The sequence below is a fragment of the Limulus polyphemus genome, unplaced genomic scaffold, assembly GCF_000517525.1.
Source record: "Limulus polyphemus unplaced genomic scaffold, Limulus_polyphemus-2.1.2 Scaffold3542, whole genome shotgun sequence".
Lineage (NCBI taxonomy): Eukaryota > Metazoa > Arthropoda > Merostomata > Xiphosura > Limulidae > Limulus > Limulus polyphemus.
The window spans coordinates 70,443-78,677 of record NW_013669152.1 but is presented as its reverse complement, the minus strand read 5'-3'; the positions used below and the strand labels follow the sequence as shown (position 1 = coordinate 78,677).

The 8,235-nt window shown below is 36.0% G+C and overlaps 1 protein-coding gene across 1 annotated transcript in view; it reads right to left on the bottom strand.

The window, feature by feature from the left end:
- The window catches only part of LOC111088323 (MFS-type transporter SLC18B1-like), a 29,337-nt gene extending 25,464 nt beyond the window's left edge, over positions 1–3,873 (bottom strand). The window contains exon 1 of the mRNA XM_022398094.1: positions 3,607–3,873. The gene's annotated coding sequence lies outside the window, so the exon portion shown is untranslated. The remainder of the gene's footprint in view (positions 1–3,606) is intronic.
- Between the last annotated feature and the right edge of the window lie 4,362 nt (positions 3,874–8,235).

Sequence of the window (8,235 nt, the reverse complement as noted above, 5' to 3'; positions counted from 1 at the left end):
TATATTCACTGTCATCAAGGTGAATTAGTTTTTAGTTCAGAATTAAGTAGTAGATTATAATAATAATACGTACGGAAAGTTTAACTTAGTCTCTTTATTCACGACAAATAGAACTTAATTACTTAACGACCGAGGACGTGGCGATAAGCTTTAGTGTTTCGGTTCAAAGATCCCCTTCGTGATCCACAAAGGCCCAACGTATTGGTAATATTTATCCATTATTCCCTATTATGTATATAGCTACCTAAAAGAGAGGGATACGTAAATGAAACCCCCCCCCCCCACCGTGGTACTTGGGCACTCGTGTCACATTTGGTCTCGCTAGCTAGCTCCAAACCTGTGGGAGGAATTCGCGGAGAAACAAATTCACAAACAGAGAACGTGAATTAATACAGGATTTGAAGAATATGTAGCATTAACAGCAGTAAAAGCATGGCAGTTTCGGTTTGAAATTGTATAACCCAAGTCGGGGAGACTTAGGGCCATACATAACCGGGGGTGTTCAGAAAGTCTTTTCTCTTCACCCTGCTCGTTATTTACAATTTCGTGGGTGGCTTAATTTTGATAGAAAAACCTGTGATGGAGGAAAAAAAAAGTATTTACCACGGAGGTTTCATTTGGCAGGCAACAAGTAAAAGGACGGCCGGAACAAAAGCTAATAATATGAGCACACAAGAAAACGGCCAATATGGGACTAATGGGCGGCGGGGGATCAAAATATCAAGACTGGACTTCTTATAGTGGTGGACAGTATACTAAGAGAGTGCAGAGAGTGAAAAGCAATTAACGACACCCTACATATAACACACACTCCACCATTTTCATTTGATATTGGCTATTTATCTTCATTAAACGTGTTTTCACTTCACTGTACACTATACTACCTGAATATTATACACCTATACTGTAAACAAAGCGATTTTGAAAGGTTGTTTGTTTGAAGTTAAGCACAAAGCTACACAATGGGCTATCTGTGCTCTGCTCACCACGGGTATCGAAACCCAGTTTTTAATGTTGCAAGTCCGCAGACATACCGCTGTGCCACTGGGGGGGGGGGCAGTGTTGAAAGCTTGTCTACTTACTATTGAACGCAGAGGTAAGATCTCGAATCAGCTATTATTATCTTTTATCATCATGAATGTACCCACGTTACCAATTTAAGACCGAAACTGTGTAATAATGTGTTGGTACTTAGGAATGACACTGATGGTACTACGAACTAAAAGAAGAAAAAAAATGCAGTAATTACTACCAAAAGGAAATGTTCATGGCTTTATTTGTTTATTTAATTTTTTTATTAGGAATTTTGTGTAGACCTAAAGAACAAATGCTTGAAATATATCAACTCTAGAATTAACGATTTTTTATATATTTAAAAAAAAAGGGCTGGGCGTGACCAAGTGGCTAGCATGCTGGACGGTGGCTCTGAAGAGGGTCCATGGTTCGCGTTCCTTTGTTGAAAAATAAATCATTATATAACAAATGACGCTTCACACTTTGAAGCCGTTGGCGCGTTATAAGAGTGACGGTCAAAACCCATTATTCGATTAGAGAATCTCAAAGTTAGCAGTAGGTGTTATCGATTAGCTCCCTCTAGTCTATCAACTTAAGCCGCCCAGTTGCACAGCGGCATGTCTGCGGACTTACAACGTTAGACATAGGGGTTTCGATACCTGTGATGGGCAGAGCACAGCTAGCCCATTGTGTAGCTTTGTTTTTAACTACAAAAAAACAAAACAAACTATCAATTCAAAATTAGGGACGGCTAGCGCAGATAATTCTCGAGCAGCTTTGTGCGCAACAAACAAACATCAAAAACTAATACCTTTCTCACTCGTAAAGAACCTTGGGAACAGTTACCCTATCCTAATCCAGTTTTGAGTTTGATTTTCTCTAATCTTGTTCTGTTTATTTACACTAACTCAAGCTGTTTACACATAAACAGTGCTTACTTTAGTTATTTTAAGTTGTAAAGTCGGAGCGACTATAACAGGAGTCTTAGTAAACCGAAAGAACTGGAATTTTCATACGAAACTCAGAGGAATGGCCCCCAGTGGCACAGCGGTATGTCTGCGGACTTACAACGCTAAAATCCGGGTTTTGATACCCGTGGTGAGCAGAGCACAGATAGCCCGTTGTGTAGCTTTGTGCTTCATTACAAAGAAACAAACAAACTCTCAGGAATTAATTAGTACTTTCGGAAATAAAGTTAACGTAAGTGAGAATTTTAAACATTAAAAATATAACAGATATTTTTATCTTTTAGGATGCGATAAGAATAACTATTTGAAATCACATTTATGTATCAGAAAACGCCCTTACACTCCACTGGCAAAACGTTAAGTCTGAAGGTTTATAACGCTAAGAACCGGGTTTCGATACCCGTGGTGGGCATAGCATTGGGTAGTTTTGTGCTAAAGTACAAAGAAACAAATATCAGAAAACACATTTTGGCCGAACTGGTAATCTACAACAGCGAGAGAGTGTCAAAAATGACTTTTATAACAGCATCAGTAGTTAGATGTTAAAATCACATGTTTAACGTTAGAATAAATGGTAGTATTAAATTAACATACATATTCTGACACTAAAAGAAGTCTCGGTTCATGTATGTACTGATAAGTAAGCACATTTCGTAATATCTGACATATAGGTTGAAGTGCAAAAAGATATAACACAGAAATAGGTCACTTGTTAGTCCGGAACCTTGAGGCACAGCTAGTTCTGTGTTGCAAGAACTGGACATATTGTCATGCTCAGAAATACAAAGTAAAAACACTTCGGTCGAATGTAGACTTTGGTACATACATGCATAACATTGGTAAGTGATTTACACCGGGCATGTCTCTAATTCATACTCGTATAACAAATGTATCTTAACTTGTTTAAGAACACTATTAAATTTCTGCATGGTTATTTACATATTTCTTAAATAACTAATATTTATGAAAATGTACAATATCATATTTTTCTGAGAACAAACTGACACAGTATTATGGGGTAAAAAAGTTATAATCAAGAATAAAAAAGATCCTTCAGTTCGATTCAGTGAAGGGCCTGATTAAATACACATTAGTTGAGGTTAGCTAGAATTTTCTAGTAATTGAACAGCTGGAAGCTCTTCCATAAGTGGTCAAGTCTTGGCAACAAAATCCGTAAGTTAAACCACGAGTCATCTTTTATGGTCTACAATTTAACATTTAAATAATGGTGTTAAAGCTCGAATAGAAGTAAATGTTCTATAGTTGAAGGTTCGAATTTGTTTGAAACAGAGAACAAAGTTATTTTAGGGGTTCTCGTATAATTGAAAATAGCTCTTTGTCATCCAAGTTACTGGCAACTAAGCAAGATATAAAGATGGTTTTAAATACAGCACAAACTTAAATACTTTTGATGTTATTACAGTTGAAGGTTCTGCTAGGATAATTTCATAAGAATAAAAGAAAGAAGACAAGAAAGCATAAAAGTTAGAGTGAGTTAGGAGACGAAATTTGTCTACCAACCCTAAATAACTTACATTTTACTTAATTTCTTTAGTTACTATTCTTTTTTAGGCCTCTGTTCTGAAATTAAATCACAGAGCGTTTGTATCTCTAATGTACTTACTAAAGGTTCCCATTTTTCTTGAAGAACGAGATGAAATTACAGGCAGATTGACGTTGACGTTTACTGAACAATTTCAAAATGTCGCACGTTTTATAGATTTGACAGTTGTGGTTCCTTGTCAAGTATTTCGTTTGTTTTCTTTGGGTCAATACGAAGAGTCCAACATATTTTCAAACTATAGCGTTTTCTACTACTGATGATAAAAGATAGCATCAGACAATGAGCCATAGCGATTAACTTATCAACCGCGAGGACCATGACCAAAGGTGAAAACAACCAGGGAAGTTAACAGGCCGTAGTTAAGCCTAACAGTATGCTCCGGTAGTCTTCACTATGGTGTTGCGATAAAGCAGTAGAAGTAATTTTATCTAGATGTTCCAGGCAGGCAGGCAGACACAAATGTAGCCTGATGTCAATATTCTGACACAGCGTTTGATAACGACTTTGATAATTACATGCTGTACATGAAGAATTATGGCATGCACGTACTTGAATTCCAAACATGCTTTACACGTTCAAATGTAAAAGAGCTGGATTCGAGCATAATTTCAAGTCCAGAAATACTCATAATATTAATATCCCTTTATGAAAAAATAAACATTTGTTATCTCCCGGAGTTCTTCACACAGAAATAAACAACTTGTTACTACGTTGTACATTTATTGTTTTTCAATTAAACTAACTTTTATTTACATACTATACATTTAAAAAATCGTAAAAACAATCAGCTAAGGACATTAAAATAAAATAAAAAATCCGTATAAAATAAAATATCTGCATCAAAATTTGTTATACTGTTAATTCTTTTTTACGTACACCATAACCAGACACTACGAAACTCCTCGAGAGTCGTGTGTTACAAGATATTCAGAAATTCCCCAAATGTTACATTAAGTTGTGAATAATAGTTTTGGTTTTAACTTTTTTTTTAAACACAATCTTTAGAAATTATTGGGGACAAATGTACAAATCATATCTGACCACTAAATTAAATAATGGCAAGTAGACTGCTACAGTTTCTATCATGACTACTGGATCAGATACTGGCAAGTAGACTGCTACAGTTTCTATCATGACTACTGGATCAGATACTGGCAAGTAGACTGCTACAGTTTCTATCATGACTACTGGATCAGGATAGAAACTGTAGCAGTCTACTTGCCAGTATATGACTACTGGATCAGATACTGGCAAGTAGACTGCTACAGTTTCTATCATGACTACTAGATCAGATACTGGCAAGTAGACTGCTACAGTTTCTATCATGACTACTAGATCAGATACTGTAAAGTAGACTGCTACAGTTTCTATCATGACTACTGGATCAGATACTGGCAAGTAGACTGCTACAGTTTCTATCATGACTACTAGATCAGACACTGGCAAGTAGACTGCTAAAGTTTCTATCATGATTACTAGATCAGATACTGGCAAGTAGACTGCTACAGTTTCTATCATGACTACTAGATCAAATACTGGCAAGAAGACTGCTACAGTTTCTATCATGACTACTAGATTAGACACTGGCAAGTAGACTGCTAGAGAGTGAAACTAACGGTAGAAAAGAAGATATGAAAAACAATTTATTCCGTCAAAGCATGGTTATAAAGTAAATGAATCAGCCTGGGTATACTTTGACAAAAGTAATAGAGGATCTTCAGAAGAATGAAGACCAAACGATTACGGTAACTCGCGCTACAATTGTAAGTGAATCACAGAGAATACTAGTGCGATAGAAATAAAGATAGTTGGGCTTGTCAACTGAAATTATAAAGTAATTGAATAGGCCTAAGTGGATACTTGACAAAAAAAAGAGAACTAACAGTATTTATGATATGTCCATAATATCTGTAGTGTTGAATAATTTATTGTACATACGTTAAGTTGTTCTGAATATATATATTATTTTGAAAACAAGTGAATTGCGTGCTGTTTATTTATCTACTGTAAAAGAATCCTAAACCCAACAACAACATAGTATATATTTATACTATTAATAAATATAACTAAATGCTTTTCTATTTGACAATTGACAAAAAAGCTATATATATATATATATATATATATTATATTAAATTCTCACAGGTGGAAACATCTTTGGCAGCAATTATTGCTGTGAGTCGTCTTGGATAAGTCTCTACCAGCTTTTCACAGTGGGATGGTGTAATTTTTGCCCATTCTTCCTGGCAAAATTGCTCCAATTCAGACAAGTTCTTTGGGGATCATTGTTGGACTGCGATCTTTAAGTCTCGCCATAAATTTTCTACTCAATTCAAGTCAGGAGTTTGTCTGGGCCACTCCAGAACATTCAATTTCTTCTTTTGAAACCACTCCAGTGTGGTTTTTGCCTTGTGCTTCGGGTCATTGTCCTGCTGAAATGTGAATTTTCAACCAAGTTTTTAGATTCTTGGCTGACTCAAGTAACCTTGCACCATCCATCTTCCCCTCAATTCTGACAAACTTCCCAGTTTCTGCTGATAAGAAGCATCCCAATAACATGATGCTGTCACCACCATGCTTGACAGGTGGGATGATGTTGACTAGGTAATGTGCTGTGTTGGGTTTGCGCCAGACGTAACGCTTTGAATTTAGACCAAAAAGCTCATTTTTTGCCTCGTCTGACCACAAAACCTACTGCCACATGTCTGCAGTATAATTTACATGCTTTGTTGCAAACTCCATACGAGATTTAAAAAAATGGAACTTTGCAAGTCTTTCAAAGTCACTGTTGACTTCACAGTGGCATCCCTAACCAGTTTCCTGCTAGCCCGGCTACTTAGTTTGGGCGGCCTGACCTGGGTAGTATGAAGCACATTCCACTTCTTAAAGATGGACTTAACCATACTCAAAGGGATGATCAGAGACTTTGAAGTTTTTTTGTAACCTTCTCCTGATCTCCGCTTCTCTACCACTTTATCCCTGTCTTGTTTGGAAAGCTCCTTGGTCTTCATGGCTGGTTTGTCGTATCACTATGTGAGTTGTGGCTTGTACAGATGTATTTACTCTGAAGTCAAATTAAACAACTTTAATTACACAGAGACCATTACACCAATTTTGTGACCTTTCAAACTAATCTTTTGCACCCGAATTGATTTAGGATTGCCGCAGTAAAGGGAGTTGAGTACTTATACAATTAAAAATATTCTTTCTTAGAAAATCTAACTTTATTACACAATATCGGCGTTTCTTCAGCTTTTCAGTTTGGAAAGTTTCATGATTGCAAGCTCAAACAGCAACAAAATGACGGAAACTTTGCAGGGGATGAATACTTTTACAAGGCACTACTTATGGGCAAAATCTTTTACCATAGCTAGAATATCTTGAACGAAGTAGTTAGATTGAGTCTAAAATCAATGTTCACTAAAGATTTAATCTACTGTTGATTAAACGTTGTCATTAATAATACAGCACAATTTGCAAGTTACCTTGCTTTCTCCCCCATTATTATGTTTTTCGTAAGTTCTTCTGGGCAGTATCAGTCGTTACTGAATATTTACTGGAAAATCAATTTTGATTCTTTGACCATTTTTTCCATCACACGGAAGGTTAAATTTCGGAAAATCATTTAGATTCATTATTCGATACTTTCCTTACCTCTGAGGTTATGGCCAGTGTAAAAGCATATGAATATATCCCAATCCATTGTTATAAATAATAAACACCTTTGGTTATGCGCTATTTGACTGAGTTTTTGCCGAACATGACATATAAAAAATCATTTGTCTCTTGTAGAGAGAAGTTTCTGGGTGTGGATCAAAGTAGCTTTGAATAGCTAAAGTATTTATATTTTCCACTAGCTCCCAACGACAAGTATATTTGGTATATCTTTGCCAGTTCACAAGAACAGATTGCTCCTGAGGCTGGATATAAATATAATTTTTGTACATTTTGAATATGAAAATTTCACACAGTAGTGTTACGACAGCGGAAGTCACGCGACGCTGGTAGCATGCGCGCTAGAGTTTCTCGAATGATCATGAAGACCCGAGTGCATTCGAGACACCCTCTTTTCTGTATATAAGCCTGGCCAGAAAAACCAGCGGGATTGAAGAGATAGATAATTGAGTCAAGCGAACAGTAGGCACCATAAGTAAAGTGTGTGAATCATTGTGATTTATAGCGTGTATTATAAAGGTTGTCAAGTAAAGCGACGAGAAAACGTATTGACTGTGGAAATTCTGTGTATTACAAAGTTTGTACCGAGGAAGAATAAACTGGGTTAATCAAGAAAGGACTTGTATCACTGAAGTTTCTCGGAAAGAATTTATACCGGAAATTAACAAACAAGCAGATACGCAACAGTATTATACAATTCATTTCAATAACACTTGTATTAAACAGGCGTAGACCTTTTATAATCTTGCAATTATAATTAATGATAATAATATTAATGCAAGCTAATTATACAAGTAAGAAATATAGTTCGGCTTTGCTTAATTTCTAAAGAATAGAAAGGTTGAAATATCTACTCTGTATATCTTAAGTTTCCATGCACTATAATGTTTATGAAAGACTTCTTTGAATTATTTTAGTCAGCCATCAAACAATTAATTCGCCTAATTCACAAGTTATGCTATGGCCTAACGTCGTATGCTTCGATATAATATTGTTACGACAGCGGAAGTCATG